This window comes from Chamaea fasciata, unplaced genomic scaffold (assembly GCF_029207755.1).
Source record: "Chamaea fasciata isolate MVZ Bird 193981 ecotype frontalis unplaced genomic scaffold, bChaFas1.0.hap1 SCAF_9, whole genome shotgun sequence".
Taxonomy (NCBI): Eukaryota; Metazoa; Chordata; class Aves; order Passeriformes; family Sylviidae; genus Chamaea; species Chamaea fasciata.
Genome location: NW_027094094.1, coordinates 35,420,903 through 35,443,303, shown reverse-complemented (window position 1 = coordinate 35,443,303; position 22,401 = coordinate 35,420,903). Strand labels below are relative to the sequence as shown.

The window sequence follows — 22,401 nt, the reverse complement described above, 5'->3', positions numbered from 1 at the left end:
GGGACATCCGGATATTAATTGAGAAGCTGAAATGAGTTCATTTAACACTCCTTGCACAGGCAATAAATGTTTCATCCCATTGACTTGTTTGTATGCATGTTTTGTTCTGCCCTCTTTAATAAAGGGGGGGGGGGGGAGGAGCAGCCGCCAAAACACTCTCTGTAAATAATTTCACTGGCTTTGTTCCCTCAAACAGGGATATTTGGAGATGGGGTTCAGGCTTTGCCTCCCTCTCTGTGAGGTGTACTTTAAATCATGATGTGATCAGAGGTGACATTGGTTCTTCTTGGGACTGGGTAGGAAAAAAGCTGAAAATGAACTGTGAAATTGTGGCCGGGTGCAGCTGAAGGACCCGAGTGGCTCATCAGCTGCACTAAAGCATCTCCAGTTCAGTCCCAAGCTTCCTCTCCCCGTACCTTGAACTGGGAAGAGCAGAACCGGCTGAAGAGACCCAGGAGTTGTCTCAAAACTGCAGCATCAGTCTTCATCCTTTTGTCTTGGTGGGGTGTCTTGGGTTGCAAAGCAAGAGGTAACCAAACGTATGCATTCTATTACCATCTGGGGCAGTGTCCTTAATCTCTTCCATGACCCATCCCTCATAACTCCAGGGGTAGGTCTTCTATTGGCCAGCTGTTAAAACCAGGTGGGGCAGTGTTCTTTATCCCTTCCAGGACCCATCTTCCCTCCAGGGGAATATCTGCTCTTAATGGGCCATTGAGGCTCACTGCATGGCTGAAAACATTATATCATCCCACTGGGAGATGCTCCACCCAGTGGGAGGAGCCAAGAATTCCTACCTGGATAAAAATCTGAGATTTGGAACACCAGGACAGCCTGTTTGCACTGGATTCCCAGAGGAAGACCAGACCCATCTACACCACCACTGGACCTTCAGAGGAAAACTGCACCCTTCTACAGGGTCATCTCTGCTCCAACAGAACCACATCTGTCACTGCAGGAGGACTTGACTGGACTGCTCCCAACACCCTGACCAACAGAGTGGTGTCTGGTTGTATTCTGACTCTGTCAGTGGATTTTTTTTGTTGTTTGTTTTTGTACTACTGCACTTTTATTTTAATTTTCCTAGTAAAGAACTGTTATTCCTACTCCTATATCTTTGCCTGAGAGCCCCTTAATTTCAAAATTATAATAATTCAGAGGGACGGGGTTTATGTTCTCCATTTTAAGGGAGGCTCCTTCCTTCCTTAGCAGACACCTGTCTTTCCAAAACCAAGACATGGGACTGCCCAAAACCTGGTGCCCAGCCCGTTTCACTGTTTCTTGGCATCCCCTCCATGCAAGCAACACTAGGCACAGCTGCCTCAAATCATCTGAGCATAGCAGCCAAGGAAATACTCCCTGCACGGAAAAAATTAGGGCTTTTTCTTCTTGAAGTAATAGAAAGTCAGTTAAAATTTCTTGTTGATTTTAAAATTACTCTTAAAGTATACTTGCCTGATGGATCCTGGACTGTAAGAGGGGACAGACATGTCTTGGTTTGTGAGGTTGCTGGTCTTTGCAAGCAACTGCCATGCTCTGGGGCACTCAAAATTAATCTCCCTGTTCTAGGCTGCACCTGCATGACGGGAAACATGATCTGCACCAAGGCTGGACATGTCCTGGACGATTTACCAAGTAAATGGAAATCAGGGATGGAAAGGAGGATCCAGCACCTTGGCTACAGCTAGATCCTGGCTCTGATCATCAGAGACCACCTGAATGCCCCTTGAATCTCCATCCAGAGGCAGCAGGTGCATGTTTTGGGGTTGGGAAGCAGGAATGGGGCAGCTGGTGGCAGGCAGCATGCAGCCCTCAGCCGCAGTGCCCTTCCCTCTCCTCGTCACTCCTGCTTGTCATCGGGGCAAGCGAGCCCTCCACTGCTGGTTCCACAGAACTCACGGGATATGGCAGGAAGTGGGGGAAATGGGGGAAATGGCAGCCTGGTGAGTGCTAAAGAGAACATCTGAGTGACCTGGGGTGATGTTCCTTGCATGCCCAGTCAGGCCAGGCCTGGCCACACCGTTTGCTCGTTACTGCCTACCCAGAACTCCAAAGTCCAACCTCAACCATCAGTATTTTGTGTTTCCAAGGCAACCCCAGCTTTAACAGCCTTCATAATGACATCATTTGGTTGAAATGAGCATGCATGATCTTTTGATTACCACTGGAAATATAAATTAGGTTACTCTCCCCATCCCCAGCCACTTGAAAAATAAATGCATTGGAGGAGGGAGGGACAGGGGGGAAAAAAAAGCCTCAGAAGAGGGTAAATGGAAAAATCAATTTTTACATTAATGGAGTCCTCGTTCAGCATTTCTTCTCTTCATAGATTTAGATAACAGTGATATCTTAGTTTCACAGAGCAAAGAAATTAATTACTTACTAATGGTGCAATTCAGAAATTAATTTATGTTGTCCATTCAAATGTGTCATTATTAATCAATATAAAGGAAGAGGCCTGTAAGCCAGCACCATCTGAACTGACTTATGCTGCCAGAGGAGTCTCCCTGCCCCTTCCTTTCTAGAAAACACATAATTCCTGCTACCTCTGAGTTGTACCTTGAGCTGCTCTGGCACCCCTGATAGAACAAAAAAAGAGAATTCCTCAGGCCTGAAAGACAGGCACATCCTTCATGTGTTTCCCTAGGTATGGACCACTGACAGGGTGCTACAAAAATTTTAAGGCTGTTTTTTGACATTTTTGCATGTTTATTTGGATTCCTGGCCAGGAATTCAAATTCCACACTAAAAAGGCAATGCACAGAAAGAGGATGCTGTCTCCAGAGGATGGAGATGTTTTGCTCCCAACTTCCTAGCAGGTCTTGGGCAGTTCCTGGCGTTTAGCACACCATGGGCTCCCCAAAAGGGTCAGGGTGGGGCAGCTGCCTTAGGAGGGAGATAATTAAATTAGACCTGATTATCTTCTTTTTACTGCTTTATTTCAGTGGCAAGAGGTGAAAAATTGCACAGGTCTCTTCTTTTTCTGAGTGAGGCTTGTCCTAGGCTGGAAAGGGGGATTTCATACCATGCAGTAATCAATGAATAAATTAAAAAGCACTCCTTGAAGCAGTCAGGATTTCAGAATGTCACCACTTCCCATGTCCAGGCTTTTCCCTGGCAGGCAGGAGCCTGATGTAATGGTTTACATCGTGTTACTGTCTCCAGAATTGCTGCATCTGCTGCGTATTTTGCTGTGTGCTCCTTGGAGCAAATGGCAAGGCTGGGGACTTGGGAAGACAATCTGCTGAAGGATCTTGTGTTCAAATCCTGTCTGGGCTGCTAGGATAAGGCTGGGATAGCCATTCCTTTCCTGCATTCATAAGATCATAGAATGACAGGGAAGGAAGGGACCTTAAAGATCACCTCGTACGACCTCCTGCCATGGGCAGGGACACCTTCCACTGTCCCAGCCTGCTCCAAGCCTTGTCCAAACTGGCGTGGGACAATTCCAGAGATCCAGAAGCAGCCACAGCTTCTCTGGGCAACCCGTGCCAGGGCCTCACCACCCCCAGAGTGAAAAAATCTTTTCCCAATATCCCATCTAACACTGCCGTCTTTCAGTTGAAAATTATTTCCCTTTTTCCTGTCCCTTGCAAACAGGCTTCCACCGTCTTTCTTGTGGGTTCCCTTTGTATTGTCATTGAAATTTTGATGATATCCCACCGTAAAACAGGGGCATGTTAAAGTCTGGAATTGGAGAGCCTGCTCTGGTATCTGTATTTATAGGCAAGTCATTTCTTCTCTCTTTACCCTGTCCCTTGACGCAAGGCTCGCGTTTTAACATCTGCAGCAGCGATAATGCTTTGTTATTAGGCTTGGAAAAGTTTAGACGTGCCCATGGTAAAGTAAAGCCTTTATCTGGCTTAAAGGGTTTCAGATTAGTTTCATGTTCTTCCTCACTGTTTTGTTTTTCGAGCCAATTACTGCCCTGCTGCCCACACTAGGCACATTCCAGGCTGGAAGTTCTTTGTCGAGCTAAAATAATTTCTCAGTGAAGCACCAAACAGAGAGTGAGCAGCAGGTTGCAGAATTAATCAAGAAATCATTTAGCACCTGCAAATAAATACTTGTATCTGAAGATTTTCAGTTTTTCTTGTTTCTAAATCCCTGGTTTGTGAGCAGAAGGGCTGGGGGGAAGGCGCTGAGTTTAACAATGTTGTTTGACTTTCTCAGACTGGGGAGTATTCTTACCCTCCCTTTTGCCAGCTCTGGCTGGTGGGGGGCGTCACCAAATTCTGATGGAAGGAAGTGACCCAGGCTGGGAGGTAGTGGCAGCATCCCTCTGACCACCCTTTCTGAAGTTCTCCTGTGCCTAGGGATGAGAGCAAGAGTTCAGCTCATCCTGGCTTGTGCCTTTCTGGAGCCAGAGAGAGCCAGAAGATTCCACAGACTACAGCCAGTCCATTGAAACTCCTGCACCCAGAAATAAGTGAGGTTTTGTGATTTCTACCACAATCCATTTCTTTCATAGTCCATAAGCCATGAGATAACCTTGGCTGGGGATTCACTGGGTGGGCTCTGGAGGGTTTGACGTAGGAGTCAAACCTTTATTCAGTGCTAAGCAAAAGGGAATACAAGAAGCTATAAAAAATGTTTGTATATAGCATTCAAAAGCTTTTTGCTTTCTCCAATGTAGGGATTGAGAAGGAAACATAAACCCAAGTTGAAAACCTTTACTTGTTAAATGCTGATTATCTCCACCCAATTTTCAGAAGCCTTGTGCTTTTTAGGATGAGAAAGAAGCACATGGGGCATTGGCAGCCTGACTCTTATTGATTTCTCTCCTCCTCCCATCTCTCCTTGTTCAGTGACATCAGAATCTATCTTCCATGGGGTTTTTTGGTGCCCTGGACTTGCATGGAGTCATGCCATGAGCTTTTATTCCTCTGCTGACAGCAGCCCTATAAAATGAAGCTCTAGGTCCTTGATTTCCTTTACTGCTACAAGCTGTTGAATATAATTTTGGATTGCCCTCACTCTGGAGTTTCTGGAGAGCTGGATTTGGTGCCATCCCTGGCACGGGAACACGGGCCCTTTATAACCCAAAAAGCTCAGAATCTTGTCACTCTGCAGATTCCTCTGTAGAAAACAAACAAACAAAAAAAAAAAAAAAAACACCAACCCAACAAAAACCTGAAAGGGTGAGTTAGGGACAGAGCAGGGTTTTTGCTTGGCCTCATTTCTCTTGGTCTCTGTTGTTTTCCTTTCCCTGGTCTGGAGGATCTCACCCCAATTCCCCTCACATTTGTGGTGCATGCCACCAGCAGTCCCTGCCACAGTGATCTGTGGATTGGAAGCTGAATCCCTCCCTCCTCTAGAAGAGATGCAGAGACCCATTGGGCCTTCTTTGTCTGGCTGGGATCCCCTTTTCTAAATTCCAACCTGCAGCAGAGTCTCAAGAGCCTGGTATACCCCCAGCCTTGGCAGCTGCCCCTCGTGTTGGGTTTAGGACTGTCACACACACACGGAGGTCAGTCAAGGTGTTACATGGAAAATAAAAGTATTCCCAGGATTGTGGTACCATTTCCAGAGCCCTGGAGAGAAGGGGGCATGGGGAAGGGCTGCTGCTGTTCCAGGCTTCTAGCAGAAAGCTCTCCAGAGGTGGGGAATGTGTATGAAGGGCTGAGAGGGGAAGCAGGAAAAGTGGGAAGTGCCGTGCTGGGAAACTGAGCCTGGATCAGCAAAAGCTGCACCTTTGACTCAGCAGCTTGTCTGTGACTGGGGCAGTGCAAGTGAGTTTATGGTCCTTGCTGCCCATCTGTCTGTGGTTCTGTAAAATCAAGTGAGGGATGTAATTCTGCCCGACCAGGAGGACTGGGGATTTGGGATTGCTGCAAGGAACAGCCCTCCATGGGTCCTGTCTGCCCCTAACCCTGTGCCACAGCCGCGGTGACAGCTCAGGGGTGCAGAGCAGAGCCGCATTGCAGGAGGGCTTAGGGCAATTTTCTCCCTCCATGAAGCTAATCCCTAAAGATGGTAACTGGCTTTAGACCTGAAAATAGAATCTTTTTATGCCTTCCAAGCCATTTCTTTCTCTCCTTCTCCTCGTAACAGTGCAATCCATGGGCTCTTCATAGCTCTTGCCACACAAACCAACTTCTCCCACTCCCCAGGTGCAATATTTAACCCAACAGGTGTTATCAAACGTGACTGCCCAGGGCCATACCTTGAAAATAAGATCTGAGATCCTTAATTCAGGCTATTAAAATGTGGGAATAAGATCTGCAGTATGACCAAAAAAAAAAAAAAAAAAAAAAAAAAAAAAAAAAAAAAAAAAAAAGCCTGAAAATGAGTTGACACATGGAAAACATGGAAAAAGAGGACTCCATTGTGAATATCCCTTAGGACAGGTCTGTCCCCTCACCCTGCTGTGGTGAAGTCCCCTTCTCTCATCTTCAGGATGGGTGAGTGTAAGACACCACAAAGGCTCACAGCAGCTTATGATGGTCCACAGCAATAAACTGGGGAGCAGGAGGCAGGTGGAGGAGGCTCGAGATGATGTCTGGAAAGCACATTACGTATTCCCTTCCTCAGACAACTCAGGTCCTTGAAGGTTCTTCTTTCCCAGTGCTGTTGGGGGATTTCCATGGTCTGCTCCTGCTCTCAATCCAGTCTTTCCTCAGAGCTCCTGAGTGCTCAACGCTCATCATCACCAGTCAAACCATCAAACCATCTTCCCTGGCTGCTGCTGCTGCTTTTTCTGAGCAGAGGGTGTTGGCCAAGCCACCGATTTTATCCCTCCCTGGCTGCTTCCAAGGACAAGGTCCCACTGTGGCAGAACAGCAGCACATGGACTTCACCTGCTCAGAGGCAGCAGCTCCTCTAACACTGTTTTGGCCCACGCTGCTGAATAAATAAATTATTCTGGATAAAATGAGTGTCCATTCAGTGGAACTGAAGCACAGTGGGCGGCTCAGCACCAAATAAATGAGGGGTTGGTATGGCAGCTGCCAAGAGCATCAGCCTGATTTGCAGGCTCACAGGTCTGTGAATGCAACTCATCTTCCTGGGAGGGCAGAGAATGGCTGAAAGAGGGAGAAATTTGGGAGATGGTTCAGTGGGAAGCCGGCTCCTTGGAGTGACAGTGATTAATGGTGCATACTGTGCCACTAAGCAGGCTGAACATGTGGTAGGTGTCTACCAACGCTTCCTCTGAAGGCACTTATCGCATAAAAACGAGTTCTCTTGTGTATTTCACAAATCTTGATTGATTTTCATTCCTGCCTACCTTTCTGGTCCCTGCCTCTCACTGTGTATGTGAGAGTTTCCTCCAAGACAAAACCCACTCTGGAGCAGCAAGAGGAAAGGCTGGGGACAGCTCCTTTTGACGTGGAGCCTTTTTCCTGGCATCCATCCTGCTCTACCTCCAAGGCTAAAGTCCTCCCTGTGTCTTTAGTGCTCTCCAGCTCTACCTGGCAGCCAATTAAGCTACATCCTTGCAAAACTTTTAGCACAAACTCACTCCAGTGCAGCTCTTCTCATCCCCAGCACAGTGGAGAAGACTTGCTGAGGGATGGGACTACAGAGGGACACAGCTGAACCTGCAGGAACACCACTAAATGTCTGTGAATGATGAAAAGATCTTTCTATTAAGCACAAGTAGTCTGAAGTTCAGAGGCTGAGCCAGCGAGGTGGGAAGGGAGAAGTCAAAGACATGGGATCACCTTCCACAGACGAGGTGTGAATATGCATCCAGGGAGATGCTCCCATCTGGGATCAGAGCATTCGTGAGCAGCCTATATCCGGGGGGGAGGAGGGGGGGTGGGTGGGAATCATAGAATCCCAGAGCAGACTAGGTTGCAAGGTCATCTTGTTCCAACCACACACCATGGGGTTGGAACCCTGGTCTAGAGCACCTTCCTCTAGACCAGGTCTCTCCCAGCCCTGTCCAGCCGGGCTTTGGACACTTCCAGTGCTGGGGCAGCCACAGCTTCTCTGGGCAAGATATGCCAGGGCCTCACCACCCTAGCAGGAAGAAATTTTTCTAATATTTATCCTAAATCCTATCCCTCCATGCTCTCCTGAAAAGCCCTTCTGAGGCAATGCTTACGCTGATGGCAGGTGCTGTATTTTCATATATAAACCACCTCACAATTTATCCCAGAAAAGAGCCCTGTGATGCAGTAACAACCCAGATTATCAATATGCAGGGATAGCAGGAGGAAACCTCTCTGCTTTGTCTGTCTCCTTTCGCCTCACCTGAAGCTCATCTACCTCTGTGTCATCAGGTCGCCCCTATGAACAGAGAGCTCCTTTTCAAACCCCCGCTCTTTCAAATGAGTCACAGACCCTCAAAGTTCTGAGACAGGGACAGGAAAATAACAGCACTTCCAAAGCATTCTTCAAGTGATAAGCAATTTAGAGGTAGAGTACCCTCTCTGGGAAGATGCAGTGAGGGAAGCACCTTCAGCAAGGGGAAGGTACACCTGGATCCACTTAAATGAAAGGCTCTTGTAAGGGAGGCCTAATTGGGCTGCCTTGCTTAGCTCGCCTGTGAACAGATTCGTGGCTGCAAGAGCTTACAAAAGCAGGAGTGAGGCACTCCTGAAGTTTTCTGCTTTGTTCTGGGAGCTGAAGTTGGAGGAAACTTGAAAACTTGGGATGGCAGGTAGGCAAATTTGGAGTCTGTGGATGCGGGAGCAGATTGGAGGTAATTAGTTTCTCAGAGGGGCTGCTGCTCTTAAGGAATTCTTCTGTTTTGACTTGAGACATGCAAGCAAGTGAAGAGGCTGAGCCAGATGCAATGTTTTTGGAGTTCTCTAGGGCTAGGAGCTGGCAGTCTTTTCTCTCACAAACAAGTTTTTTGGGAATGAGCTTGGATCTGGGGTGCTCTGTTGCAGGATGCAGATGAAATGGTGCTTATTGCTGTATTTCCAGAAGGGATTAAATGAAACATGGAGTAAGAGATGCTTATCTGAAGAGATAAGGCTCCAAAGAAGAACAAGTCTCGTAGAACTTCTTTAAAGAAAGCACTTTGTGGTGTGAGCAGGGCCTTTTCTGGGCTGTGGGGGTGACTTCAGGGAGAAAACTCCACAGACAGAGACTGGGATGAGAACAGTTTACTGTCTTAGGGACACTGGTATTTGGTGATCCTGCGAATCATGAAAAAAGCTTGAAATGCCAGGTTGGACAGGGCTTGGAGCAATCTGGTCTAGTGGAAGGTGTCCCTGCCCATAGCAGGGGTTGAATGAGATTCAGCTTACAACCCAAACCCTTCAGTGTTTCTGTGATTAATTTTTTAACTGCTGTAAAGTACTAGGGCTGGACCCTCAGTCTGGAGTATCCACAAACGTTTATTCTGGTGCTAGGGGCTGCCTCCTTTGGTGGCAGTGTGGAGAGCTGCCTCAGGTGCTTCTGTGCTCTCCTGAATCAGGTGAGATGGCCTTGGTTCAATTTCAGCCTCAAGTGCGAGGTTAGACCCAAGCTTCAGCTGTTGCTGCTTTCCTTGGGTTTGTTAATGTGCTGCTGATGCTGGCTCAGGTCCCTGGCCTAGGCTCTCCCCCCGCATCTTCCTCCAGAACTGCGGTAAAAAACACTACATGTGCTGTAGAAAGACTGCTGGGGTGTTTTCTAGGCAAACGGCTGCAAGGAAGAGCGGCTCTCTCTTTCTTTTTTTTGTTTTAACTCCGCTTCTCCTGAATTATGTCACAAAATACGTTAGTTTAGCTAAATTTCTTCATGCTGCTGATTGTGGTATTCTGCTTTCCTATGGAATCGTGGGTCTGATAAATGAATGGTAACATCTGCCAATCCCTGGCACAGGGACCAGCAAAATATGACTCTCTGGCCACTGTTGGAGGATGGATTTGGGGGAAATGAATGTGGATGCTGCTGAATTTTACTTGTTCAGTTGTGGGAGCTATTACAATGTTGGCCAAAGTTGGGTGTTTTCACCTGTCTGGGATTCAAGGCAGAGTCTTGTACCTTTTCATTGCTGGTTTCTGGGCTGCTTGTGCTCGTTAAACTCATTTTGTGGAGACTCCCAATCCTGCTCCAGACTCCACTGCGGATAATGGGGTTGCCTGTGTTTTTTGAGGTTATTACAGCCCTGCAGTGACCAGGCCAGAGTGTTTGCAGCTGCATGTTGCTTCTTTAATAAAAAAAGGACTCCTCTCGTGCAGCATTAAGCTACCAATGCAAAACCTGTCTTGCTGTCAGTGATAGACTAATAAATTGAGTTTTCCTACAGGAGCAGGGGTACCTTCTCAGCCATGAATATCCATGTGATCCCAGCCATGAACGGTGGTGTTCAGAATCAAAGATGATGAAATCTTTTCATTAAAGCAAGAAATTTCCAATTGGGCTGACTGTTGCTATCTCTTCCGCACTCCCCCCAGAGAGCTCTCTGCGAATTCCCCTCTGAGCAGATCTGTCAGTTTGTGGTACTTGGGGCAGCACTTGGGATAATTTATCTCCAGTTATTTTATTTCTGCTGGTTTCTGAGCTAATAAACAAGTGATGAGAGCTCATCTCCTGCTCTGGGCACCTTCCCATTACTTAACTAACAATTAATAAGCCAGATAATGGAGTGTTTCTCCCACACAGGAATAAACACTGACTCTATTAAACTGCAGCAGCACAGCATCTCCAATCTGTTCAGAAACTGCAGCCAGTGCACAATCCAGTGCCCTGCTTAGAAGGAGCTATTTTCCCTAGTCTGCAATATGAAAACTAGTCTCAATTTATTGTTTTCCAGGCTGGTTGGGGGAAAGTTCCTAGCCCCCTTGGACTAAGGGATCCCAGTCCAGCAACATAGTCACACATGGCATTGCCCTGGGAAAGCTGGGGCCATCCCATCTCTCAGGGATGCTCTGGGCCATGGGGAAAGGGACTGTGGGAGCTGGTGGCTGCGTTTGTTTGCAATACACTTCTTTAATTGCTGGAGCATAAGAAAGGTGCCTGTCTATTACAGTGTGTGGGCATCAAAGTAAATACATTAACTTCATATAAACATTTCCTTGCTGAAAAGCCTCTAATTAAGAGTTCTCACCAGCAGGCAGCCAATTACTTATCTTGGCAGCTTCTTGTGTCCCCTTACCTTCACCCACTGCCTGAATGTCGTGAGGGAGGGCTGGGACCTGCAGCATGTTCTGGAGGAGGAGGGAAGGGGTTTCCCTGTGCTGCTGGGATGACAAGGAGAAGACCTGTGGTCCTGTGACCATGTGCTTTCCCTAATCCTGTAAACATGAGCCACAGGATGTTGTGAGAGATGGGGAAAGTCCTTGGAGCGTGGAATGGCCGGCACATCCGGGAACCTCTGACATCCCCCTGTGCCATCAACCCCTCACGAACCAGGCCACAAAGTCCCTCAGCCTGTGACTGTCCTTCAAAGTACCCCTTTTCCTCTCCCTCCTCCTCCTCCTGCCACTGACCCTTTAGATTGTTTCACCTCTATCTGTCCTTTCAGAGACCAACCCCTGCAGAATATTGCTGCTGGCAGTGCAGACTTTTTTGACATCCAGAAGTGTGCCAGACCACTGGGCTGCCATTTGGAGAGATCAACTGATCCCTGTGGCTTTAGGATTATGACACTAGCCTTGAGGGCTGGAGGGAGTTGGATAGTCATGAGCTGAAAGCTGCCCCTTTGAAGTTTGGGATTTCTGGAGATGTCATCTTTTATATATATCACCAGCCAGGTTGCTTTTCATTTTGTTGGAGTGTTTTTCTTGTCTAGATTCTTAGAGAGCAAGACCTTACTTCAAGGCAGGAGGGATGATGAGAAAGATAGATGAGCCCAGACGCTTATGCATTACGTATCTCTTTGAAATGGAGTAGTTCCAATTTTTCAGAGCTAAGGACTCACTAACACCCTGCTCGTTTGTACGCAGCACTTCTCTCTGGGCTGGGAAGAAATCAGGAGTTCCCTGATCCACGGGGGAAAACCTCTGCTGGGTGTGGTTTGAATTGTGCCAAAGCTGAGCCTGGCTTTAATCCAGAGGTGTTTTCCCAAAGCCATGGGTTTGATGGGTATCAAAACCCATGCTCTTGGTTAAGGGGCTGTTTTTCTGTCCCCATTCAGTGGGGACAATCCCTGGTAGCAGTGGTGGTGTGGGGGATGCTGGCCTTGAACAGGAAGCCCCTCTGTGCCCTTCGTGGTGCACACCCAGCCCCTGGGAGCACCACTTGTTCCCAGGATTGGCGGAAAAGTAAAAAAATTAGCCAAAGCTTAAGCTGACTAAATTCGTGTTTTGAAGGACTGTGCATTTTCCCAGCTGGGGGCTGTCTCATCCCTTAGGCACCCCTTCCATTAAAATTCATGGGACTAACTGGGTGTGATACTTCATCAGGTTGGACTCTGGCACGCTAGGTACAGGTTAGGCAGGAAGAGCCTTTCTCCTCCTCAGAAGTAAAGAAAAGTAAAATCTGCCTGTTACTTCTGTGCTTTTAGCACTTTTGTTGAGAATTAAGTGATTAAAAAATCCATGTACAAAAATTGTCTGGCATATTTTGATCTTGGCCATGGTTTCAACATCCCTGTCTTGTTCTGGTGGTCAGCTATTGAGGCACCTGCTTTCATTTTCACCTTTTATCCTGCTAGGGCACTTTTAAAGGAGTAATTATTTATGTTCTCATCTGATCCAGGGAGTGAGAAGCTGCTTCGCATCCTGTGGCATCTGTCCTTGCCCTCCGCTGGGTCATCAGCCCTGGGCTTCCAGGACAACACAGTGGGAATGGAGCCTCACATCAGCCAATGCAAGTGGCTAAAAATCCTCACTTGAAGGTGGTGTGGCTTGACCTGAGCCACCTCCTGTTCCTCAGAGTCTTTGCCCCATCAAGAAGTGCTCCTGCATGGACACCACACAAAGCAATAAGCTCTGCCTGTGCAGACACAGGCTTAAAAATATGCTCTAGCCAAAAAGAACTAGTAAAACGAAATCTTTCCTTGCTGGCTTTGACCTAGATACTCTGTCTGACGAGACCTCAGTGGCCGTGGTCCTTGCTAGTGAAGCAGAAGCTCTGGCAGGTGAGCAGGCAGAAAAAAGCTGCACTGAGACTCTCTTGTCAGCCTCCCACATACATCAATGTCTCGTGCCTGTGAGGAACTCTTGGACCAAAAAAAAAAAAAAAAAATTCCCCTTGCACACAGAGCAGTGACAGATCTGGATTGTCTGGAGATGAAATAATTTATAAGCTTTGGTTTAATGTTCCTGTTTCCTCTTTTCTTCCCCCTACAGCTGCCACCTCCCCACCTTCTGTCACTGTCATCTAAATGAATTTACAAGGAAAAGAAAATACTTCTCATTAATGTTCTCACACAAATGAAACATTAGCCAGGGAGACAAAAAAGAAAATAATTGATTGTGAAAGAAAACCCCCTCTGAGACAGTCTGAGCATTATCAGGAGCAGCCTGGGAGAGGGACTGTGGGGGGAAAGGGACAGGGGAGGAGGAGAACAGAGCAGGCTGGAACAACAAATGTAGCATTTATGATAATTATCCATGTTTTAATCCCCGTTTCCAACCAAGCATTCACTTCCTTTAATTAGTTCTCGATTAGAAGGAGATTATCTAATAAATTGTACAAATAAAGAGTAGGTTATCTTTGCAGTATTCCTGCACACCAAGTTCTGAAAGGATGGGGATGCAGGGATGGGGCTTGAGAGGGACACGAGCATGGAAAACCTTGCTTTCCTTTTTCCTCATTTCCTTGACTGCAAATATTGGCTGTTTCTGGCATTAGCAATGCAGCCAGTGAAGTAAATCCATAATTAAACTGAATTAGCATGTACTTGGAAGTTTTACATGCACAGACACAAAGAAGGTTCCCTCTTGGAGCATTTCCAGTATGATTTGCAGGGGAGGTGGAAGGGAGAGCAAATAAAACCATATAGTTTAGTTTAAAAGCACTTTTGCTGAAATCTGTTCTGAATTTTTGTATGAAAAGAATGCAGTGTGGGGTTTCTGGGTGGCTGGTTGAACAGGGCCTCCTTAGTTTACCAGGAGATCTTTGGAAGTGGCACGCTGGAAGTCACCTCTCACTGGCCTGTGTGCCACCTCGGCGTGGCTGCACGGAGGCCTCTGGGTGAGGATGCACCCAGGAACTGGAAGCTGTGAGAGGTGGATGTTGGAAGGTAATCAGCATTTCTGCTCTTCAAAGGACAAGCTCTTAACTTCACACCTTGCCCATAAAACTCAAGTTGTGGCAACAGATTCACCTACAGCCCCTTGTTAGCTCCTCTCCTCAGCTTTGGTACTGTGGTACCTGTGCTTTTCTGCCAGGTTCTCAGAGTGCAGTTGGAGCCACATTTTGCTGGGATTTATCTTGTGCTGTGCAAGGCTTTTGTCACCTGAGGTGTGGAGGCACATGCTGGCTGTTCAGACTGGGTCAGGCCTGACACCTGCTGCCATCCCTGCCCAGCTGCTTTTCAAAGTCTCTGCATGACCCCTTCTTGCTGAGCCAGCAGGGAACTTCATTTTAACTCTGACAAAGCAGAGCCAGACTCTGAGATCTTGCACTTCTTGGAAGATTTCCTTGGGCTTTCCAGCATGGAGCCATGTTGGAGTATGAATCCCCCTGGGCCAAATCCACACAGGCCCAGGAGTGCCCAGAAATGTGAGGATTGAATAAGAACCATCAGAGAAACTAAGATACATAAATCCACCCAGACACAAGGTAGAAATGCAAGCTTAGTTTTAAATAAATAGAGGATTTTTAAGTGCCTTGAATGAATAAGAGCCTGTGTTAGTAAGAGAAGCCCTAATACCCAGTTTAAAGTTCAAGTAACGTTGCCTTTTGCAAAGTTAGGTAAATTCTAGTCATAACAAAAATAATGTAGCCTTACTAAACATTCCTAGATAGAAAAGACAGAGCTATATGTGTAGAATTTGTGTAAGAATTCACGAACATTGTCGCACATCAATCTTAGCTTAGGATAGGTCCAACAAGGCAATACTGGACTCGTGCAAAAATAGAATGAAATTCACTACTTTGAGGATGGTAGGAGGCTCAGGAAAGATCACAAATGCAGCTGTTGTTGCTACTGCTGCAACTGCTATGGATAAGACGCTCACGGGACACAGACTATGGGTGCTGTTGCTGCTGCTGTTGCTGCTTCTGCTCGGGACTTAGAAACTTCATGTTCGAAGGCTCCCTGCATACTGCTGCGGACTCTGATAACTTTGCCTTCATGGGACTGATTTAAAGATCCAATAAAGGACTTTGCTTTTACAACTACCCATCGCAATAGCCTTCAATGAAGACGTCCCGAAAATTTCACCTAGCCAGAATTATGACTGGTGTCAGCACTAGCGAGGAGCTGAACTGCCTTGCTGTTAAGGGCAGCTGGATGGCTTTGGAGGGGGAATCCAGGAGGTTTGCGAGGCCGAGGTCTTGAGCAGGGGCTGCCTGTGCATTGCACCGTGGCCTGGCTCCACCCTTCCCAATGATTTCCTAGGCCCCTGGTTGAACAGTCAATACTTTAGTTGTCTGGTTTTAATCCAACTTGACAAGGGAGGAGAGATCTTGGAGATACCGAGTTTGTCCCAGCGCAGATAAATCAGCCTGTGGCACTTCCATTGTGTCACCTCTTGGGCGCAGACCGATGGTTGGGTGGTGCCCTCCAAGGTGGTGGTGTGGGGCTGGAAGAGTCTAAGACAGTGGTGTCAGAAGGAGTAAGGGTGGGACTTGGCAGAAGCAGGAGTGAGAGGCTGGTAATTGCCTCCCTGGGTTTGTCAGATCGTGTGCTCCAGTCAAGGACATGTCCCGCTGGGTGTGTGCCCAAAGTGACCTCCCCATCGATCGAGACAGTCAATAGGAAGCTACTTAAGAGTAAAGTTCCGGTTTTGTTCCTTATTTCTAGTTCTTCTTCTTCACTTTAATTATCTAAGATAGATAAGCAGCTGTGGGCCAATTAGAAAACAATTACTCGCTGTAATCAATGCTGGTGTGGAAAAAGGGTGAGGAGGAGCGTAAAAGCTCAAGAAATGCCTTAAAACACAGCACTGAGGTAACACTATCCTCCACTCCATCCTTGAAAGCCCTTTGCCTCAACTTCCCCAAGGTAAAGAGGCAGAAATGTGAGGAGTTTCAGCCAGAAAAAGAAAGCCAAACTAAGTGAAAAAAGTATGGAAACTACTGGACCCTTCTGAAAGGGCAGAATTCAGGATTTCAGGATAAGGATGGGGACCACAGCTGTGTGACTTTTGAGCAGGGAGTCTACTTTCCTGTCCTGCTTTCACCTGGGAGAAAACAATCCTAATTTTATACAGGCTGTAATGGGCTCTGTTACCTGTAATGGGCTGTTGCCACTCACCAATGAGATCTGGTGGTTATAATGGATGGCTGGATGAAAATATTAACTCTGCTCACAGTGCCAGTCTGAGGCAGTGACTAAAATGATGGGAATTACTAGGAAAACAAGGAACTAAAGGGTAAACTGTAGCCTGCAGTGGCAGAGGGCACATCTGCATCATGACTGGCCTGCCACTGACTCTGGCAGGAGAGGGAAGGGTGGGGAAAGGTCTGGGGAGAGGCAAGAAGGATGATGAAGGTATGGATGTGGTTCATGCACAGAATGGCTTAAAAGGATAGGTTCTTTGTGTTAAAATCCTACAGAGACACGGGAATGATCCCAGTGTCTCCCTGTTCATCCCAAATCAAAATTTCTCACAGGGGCACTTCACACAGACCTTCCTGCTCTCTTTTTCCCAAGATGGGGGGGAGGGGGGCTGGGGGGGCGGGGCTGAAAGGTGTTATTTTCATAGGGCTGGCACCAGGAAAAAGCACCCTAAGAACCTTCCCAGACATGGCAAAGACTGGGGAAACTGGGCGACCTCAGTGGTTCTTTGATGTCACACAAGCCAAAGTTGGTGATTTCTTTACTGTGTTTGGGATAAGAAACAGAACAGCTGGAAAAAATGGGGTATTTCTGAACTAGGAGCTCAATGTCCTGCTGCCTGTGGCAAGCACTTGTGCTGTGTTGTGTGACGCACAAAATGAGGAGTTTATACTCACAGCACTGGGCACCCAGTTTTATCTGGGTGTTGAGAGCCTCCCAGAAGAGTCTGAAACCTCTGAGCTGTGGGTGCATGTCTGGGAGAGCCTGCTGGATGCTCCAGAAGCTGCTGTGGGTTCTGGAGGTGTTCCGTCAGACCCTGTCCCAGTGTGCTCTGTGGGACTGGGCTGGAGAGGAGCCACCTTGGCTATTTCTGCATCCCAGCACCACCGAGGCCAAGTTGGTGAGGGAAAAGGGAAGGGAAGCAACTAGTTGAGGTGGGAGCACAAATGTCCCGGGGTGGAACCCCCGCAGACTTTAAGGGCTATTTTGGTAATTCTGCAGGAGGGTGGTGTTGGGTCAGCTACGCTGAATTGGCTCCTTGTGACAAAACCCAGAATCCCTGCTTGGAAGCATGGGAGAAATGAGCTCTTCCCCTTGCTTCCCTGGCAGGTGAGAAGCTCTCAGGGTGGCTTTCTCCTCTCTGCCTGCTTTTGTGCCAGCCCTGCCAGTGCAATGGCAGGTAAATGGCAACTCAGTTGCCAAAATAGCTCTGTGCAAGCAGCGGGCAGACGAGCAGAACTGAGCTGTCTGCAGTCCTGGGGAGCCTGGATTTAGGGAGATTTCCAGCAGTTGTCAGCAAAAGAAGAGCAAAAGGTGAATTTTCTCCATGGTTGCCAGCTCAGTTTCTCAGTTTCTCCTCTCCTCACGGCATGTTTCTCCAAGGAATGAAATCCCAACTGGCTCCGAAACCAGAGAAAGGGATGCTCAGCCTGGTGCTGCACTTGGCAGAGCTGTTTGAGAATTAGAAATAGCAGCATTTTCCTTCCACATTTAATTTCTCTCTGATTTCCTCTGATGGCCACCAATATTTCTGCTTCATTATATATGACATGCAATAACAAAAGTGGGGCTTTTTTGTGAAATATTAACTGCACACCAGTGGTTTGCTCGTAACGAACTGTCTACGTGGAGATCGCTAACGACAGTGTAATTATCAGTGAATAATTCATGGTGAATAATTGAATCGTTTTAGCCCTTTCTGCCGAAATCAGACAGTGACTCATGATTTCTGGGAATTATTCTTAGAACACTTTAATGGTGCCTATTTCACACACTGAGGTCAATCAGGAATATTTGAAGATCGGCTGTGGCGGGCGGATCTGTTCCCGGGCCAGACAGGAACAGGCTTTTATTGCAGGAACTTGAAAGAGGAGAGAGAAAAATGATTATCTTTTGTTCCAGCTTGCTGGTCAGGGCTCTGCTATTCCTGAGCAGCTTTGCTGGTGGAATTGGGGCGCTGGAATGTTTGCGGCGAGGTGGATGTGTGGAATAACACATAATAACACATTCCAGCAGCTGCATCTGTCCTGTTCTCATCATCTGAAGTCCACAAACAACAGGCTTTAAGCTCATCCCCTTTGTGGGTCTGTGAATGGTCCGTGGATTCAAGGAGCTGTAGGAATACAAGGGTGAAAAGTTTCCTTCTCCCGTGGATTAGAATGGCACCCGCACTGAGGCGAGGAGAAAAATCCTGATGTAAATGTGCCTCCCCCAAGCCTTTTGCTCAGAGAATTTTGATCCATTCCCCCATTCCCTTTCGTTTTTCCTGCCTTCGCTTCCCAAAACATACATGATATGTCACAATTTATAGCCTCTGGTTTAAGGAGGACGGGGCAGACAAATTCATCTCTATAAAAGCTTATTTTTTTATTGCACTTAATGCGCACCTTTCGCCTTGTGTAATGGAGCTTACATTCTGGAAAAAAAAAAAAAACAACTTTGACATCTTCATATTTTATCTCTTCTTCCCCTTTGGCTGCACGAGCATCTTGCTCCATCCATGTGAGCCAGGCAGCACAAGCAACTTCCCTTACTCTCCATCTCCCTTTCAGATGCTGTTTTGCCCAGGTCTCTTTCTGGTGCATGGAATGTTTAGGTATTGTCCAGCTGTACAGATTTCCTCATTTCCTTCCCTTTTTTCTTATCAGAGGCGTCAACACTTTGCAAAATGCTGTAGAGTCACCATGACTTCAATTTTCTGGGATTGTTTAGCAGGTGAAGAGGATCCTGTAGATGATGAAAGGGGATTTTTGGGTGATTATTTTGAATCTTGACGTCCGTCCTATACCAGTCTGCTCCCAGACTGTGTCCCACTGATCCCATGTAGCCCCTAGTGCTCTATGGGAAGGGATGTTAGTGCTGAGAGATGCCCATGGATGGGGCAGGGCAGGGGACAGGATGCTTTTCTGCATCCTCCTCCGAGCCTGGTGCTCCCGAAGTGGCTGCAGAGCCTCCCCTGGCTGGGTTCCCACAGGGAAGCAGAGTCCCCTTTGACTTTGGCGTGTCAGCCTGCAGGAGAGCTGACCCCACCGGGAATCAGGCTTGACCCCAAACTGTTAAGGAAAAATGCAGACAATCCCACAGACCCATCCTCTTCCCCTCTGTGCCCTCTCTCCTCCTTTGCAGGACCTGGGAATGTTGCTTCCCCTGGCAGGCCTCAGCCCCGCTTGTCCATCGGGGCTTTGAAGATTTGCTGTACAAAAAGGGAGGGATGAAGACCTTGAGGCACACAGAATGATTTTTAGTGCTTTCTAGGAAAGGAGCATTGCCATTGCAATTGCAAGAAGCTTCCTTTTCAAAGGATTTTTGTTATTTTGCTCCCAAAAAGGAAAAATCAGAGGCTGATCTGAGAATGAGACCCCGTAAGTGAGTCCAGGAGCACTTCACCCGACTTGAATTGGCGGTGTTTTGTCAGGGAAATCCAGGCAAATAGCATCTTAGGGATTATGGTTTTGCACTGTGAATCGGGTGGCCTTCAGGGAACAGGAGGGCTGGAAGCAGAGGGAATTTGGTTCTGTTTTCCTTTGGGAATCTCTGGCTTAAAAAATACCCAGGCAGCAAATAAACTGCCATGAACTGCTGCATCACTTTGAAGCAGAGAATGTGACTTGCACAGTGCCTGTTTGAGAGCTCAGCTGGAGCTTCCATAATCCAAGTTTAGAGAAGAAAAGGAGGGAAAGAACTCCACTAAAACATTAGTTTTATCCTTTTGTATTATTTGATGTGGAAAAAAAAAAAAAGGTGTCACTACCTCCTGAGGTCCCCATAGTGCTGCTGAAACATGAGATCTGCTTTGAAACCAACTGGATGGAGCTGGGAAAAGGGCTGTAAGGAGCACTGGGAAATGTCTGTGGCATCCAACAGCTCCCTGGCCTGCAGGCACTCAGGAGTTAAGGTTTTCCTCTTTCCTATGTTCAAAAAAATCACTGACATGATGAAAAATGGGCATATTTGCCCCTGTGTTCTTGTCCCTGCCAGTGCAGGATCTCTGGGAAGGAGGAGAGTGAGGAATCAGGTTCCCTGAAAAAACTGTGGGGTGCAGCACCACTGGAATATGCGGCTGTCCTCCTTGGGAGCTCTACTCCAGGGAAAGTCCTTCCCAAAGAAAAATGAAGGCTGGAGAGAAGGCTTACCAGGTCTGTATCTGGGGGTGAGAGAGACCAAGCTCAAGCAAGTTGGGCATTTTTGTCTGGAAGAAACAACCTGAAAGCCATGGTTATTGCCCAGATGTGAAATCCTATGCGAAAGTGAGAAACTTGACGTCGGTTCCAGTGTCTTTTCTCTTTCCATCTCAAAAGTGATGCATCCTGGCTCCTCTTTCCAGTTTTGATCAAATGTGTCCCAATACTCATGCTCCCAAGAATCTAGTTACATCTCCTGGATGCCTCGTGAGTGTTAGAGGGACTTTTATTCTCCAAATCAAGGTGAAGAGGGCACCCATCTGATTTCCCAGGAGGTGAGGATTCTGTGGAAGCTGCATTAGACACTAAAATCGCTCACTGGATATTACACAGAGTGCGTTGACATGAAAATAAAAATAGGCCATTTTCTTTTTCTGAGTAGAAAGAAATTGGCTGTGTGCACTCAGACACGCTCCAGATTTGGACACTGCATCATTGTGAAAGGGATGTGAGGTGGAGAATATCTGGGGTATTGGTATGTAAATGAACACTTTAATTATTGCAGTCTGATTGCTGATTTCCCATGTCTGCTGCAGCTGGAGCACCTGGATCCCGTAGGGATGAGGAGTTTATTTGGATCAGGTGGGCAGCTGCTGCTGGCACATCTGGGCAATGCATGGAACACACCTAACTTAAGGGTGGGAAATGGAAAAATGACAGGGATTTCGGTGCTGTGGTACGAGGCTTTCAAAGACCACTCCCAAAAAGCTGAGGCAGAGCAGGGGCACTAAGTGCTCCTGGGAGCTCCAGGCTGACCCCCTCCAGGCAGTCCCTGCTTTCCTTGTGCCTAAGGCGGAGGCTTTTCAGGCCAAACATTGACTGGAGTGTGGCACAGATGTCCCATACAGCCTCCTGCCCATGCCCTCACGCCCGGTCCCGCTTCCCTGCTGGGAGGGGGGAAGCCCCTGGCCATGCCAGGGCTTTTCCTCCTCATTATCTCATGGATCCCCCCCGTCTGCGCCCTGGGCTTTTCACAGACCCCCATTATTTCCAATCCCCTTCACTTGTCAAAAGTGATTTGGTGACTTATTATCGGTCAGACAAAACAGCTCTGGGGCTCTGCCAGCCCTGATGAGGGGCCCGGCTCCTTCCAAGCCTTCATCCCCTCTTCCATGCAGGCTCCCCTCTCTCCGGGCTGAGCCACTGAGGGGAGCATTCAGCAGGCAGATCCCAGCCCCAATTAGCAGCCTTGGAATTTTAATTAGTTGAGCAGTCAATTATATCAATGGACACCCTTTGCCCTCTTCCCTTGCTCCCCTCTCTCCCGCCCCGCAGCCCCGCTGTCTGTGGGCAAAGCTCCCGGCCCTGCTCCCAGCCCTTCGGAGGAGCTGCCCGAGGGGCCCAGCTGTCCCAGATCCTGGTGGTGGCTGGTGGGTTTGTCCCCTCTGAGGTGAGGCCTCACCCATGACCTCCATTTGAACTGAGGTTTTGTGCCCTCCCAGCCCTGCCCTGCTAGGGGCAGTCAGAGCAAGAGGGAAACAGAGTCGGGAAGAGCTTTGGATTCAGGCTCCACTCTCTCGGCTGGGTTTTGGGCAGAGGAATAGGATGGGGAGGTTTGGAGAGAGGAGCCATTCCTTCCCTTCTTGTGCACTTCTTGATGCTGATCTACCAGTCAGCTCTCCTTTGAGGCTGGCTCAGAAGCTGGGACACCAGGGGAGCTGCCAGTTCGGTAATACTGTCACTTGCCTGTCAATCCCCTTTGGATCTGCTCAGCTATTTCTATTTTATTTGCTTCCTACAACTGCCTCCTCTCCCACTCCTGCACCAGCAACTGGCAGCACTCAGGGCTTTGCTGCATCTCCAGAGGGGCTGAAGGAGCACTTCTGCCCACCACTGCTTCCTCACATTGTTGGGGCATCAAAAACCTGTCCTAAACTCGCTGGCCCTTGCCATCGATTAAAGTCCTTTCTAATCTTGGTGTTTCTTATAGTTTTGTGTTAAGTG

The 22,401-nt window shown here is 47.8% G+C and overlaps 1 long non-coding RNA gene across 1 annotated transcript; it reads left to right on the top strand.

Moving 5' to 3' along the window:
* Nucleotides 1–8,483: 8,483 nt before the first annotated feature.
* Nucleotides 8,484–12,902, top strand: LOC136293733 (uncharacterized). The gene is made up of 2 exons (XR_010722248.1): nucleotides 8,484–8,608; nucleotides 12,583–12,902. It is a non-coding gene; the product is annotated as an uncharacterized lncRNA (long non-coding RNA).
* Nucleotides 12,903–22,401: the final 9,499 nt, after the last annotated feature.